We start from the raw sequence: 1,835 nt of genomic DNA on the forward strand, positions 1-1,835 counted from the left end.
GGACGGGTCAGCGTGTACACGGAGACGGGTGTACACGGGGACGGGGTTTAGACGGGGACGGGGCGTACACGGGGACGGGGCGCGCAAGCGGACGTGGCTGCGTGTACACGGGGACGGGGCAACGTGTACACGCAGACGGGGTGTACACGGGGACGGGGTGTACACGGGGACAGGGCGTACACGGGGACGGGACGTACACGGGGACGGGGCAGCGTATACACGGGGACGGGTGTACACGTGGACGGTGTGTATACGGGGACGGGGCTGCGTGTACACTGGGACGGGGCAGCGTGTACGCGCGGACGGGGTGTACACGGGGACGGGGCGTCGTGTACACGGGGACGGGGTGTACACGGGGACTGGGTGTACACCTGGACGGGGCTACGTGTACACGGGGACGGGGCAGCGTGTACACGGGGACGGGGTGTACACGGGGACGGGTTGTTCACGGGGACGGGGCAGCGTGTAGACGGGGACGGGTCAGAGTGTACACGGGGACGGGGCGTACACGGGGACGGGGCGTACACGGGGACGTGTCTGCGTGTACAGGGGGACGGGGCAACGTGTACACGGACACGGAGTGTACACGGGGACGGGGTGTACACGGGGACAGGGCGTACACGGGGACGGGACGTACACGTTCACGGGGCAGCGTGTACACGAGGAAGGATGTACACGTGGACGGGGTGTACACGGGGACGGTGTGTACACGGGGACGGGGTGTACACGGGGAGAGGGCGTACACGGGGACGGGGCGTACACGGGGACGGGGTGTACAAGGGGACGGGGCTGCGTGTACACGGGGACGGGGTGTACACGGGGACGGGTGTACACGGGGACGGGGTGTACACGGGGAAATGGTGTACACAGGGACGGGGCTGCGTGTACACGGGGACGGGGTGTACAAGGGGACGGGGTTTACACGGGGACGGGATGTACAAGGGGACGGGGTGTACACGGGGACGGGGAATTGTGTACAAGGGGACGAGGTGTACACGGGGACTTTGTGTACGAGGGGACGGGGCAGCGTGTATACGGGGACGGGGTGTACACGGGGACGGGTGTACACGGGGACGGGGTGTACACGTGGAAATGGTGTACACAGGGACGGGGCTGCGTGTACACGGGGACGGGGTGTACAAGGGGACGGGGTTTACACGGGGACGGGATGTACAAGGGGACGGGGTGTACACGGGGACGGGGAATTGTGTACAAGGGGACGAGGTGTACACGGGGACTTGGTGTACGAGGGGACGGGGCAGCGTGTATAAGGGGACGGGGTGTACACGGGGACGGGGTGTACACAGGGTCGGGGTGTACACGGGGACGGGGCGTACACGGGGACGGGGCAGCGTGTACACGGGGACGGGTTGTACACGTGGACGGGGTGTACACGGGGACGGGGTGTACAAGGGGACGGGGCTGCGTGTACACGGGGACGGGGTGTTCACGGGGACGGGTGTACACGGGGACGGGGTGTACACGGGGAAATGGTGTACACAGGGACGGGGCTGCGTGTACACGGGGACGGGGTGTACAAGGGGACGGGGTTTACACGGGGACGGGATGTACAAGGGGACGGGGTGTACACGGGGACGGGGAATTGTGTACAAGGGGACGAGGTGTACACGGGGACTTTGTGTACGAGGGGACGGGGCAGCGTGTATACGGGGACGGGGTGTACACGGGGACGGGGTGTACACGGGGACGGGGTGTATACGGGGACGGCGCAGCGTGTACACGGGGACGTGGTGCACGCGGGGACGGGGCATCGTGTACACGGGGCCGGGACGTAAACAGGGATGGGGCAGCGTGTACACGGCGACCGCGTGTAC

Source organism: Rhinoraja longicauda, unplaced genomic scaffold, assembly GCF_053455715.1.
Source record: "Rhinoraja longicauda isolate Sanriku21f unplaced genomic scaffold, sRhiLon1.1 Scf000150, whole genome shotgun sequence".
NCBI classification, from domain to species: Eukaryota; Metazoa; Chordata; class Chondrichthyes; order Rajiformes; family Arhynchobatidae; genus Rhinoraja; species Rhinoraja longicauda.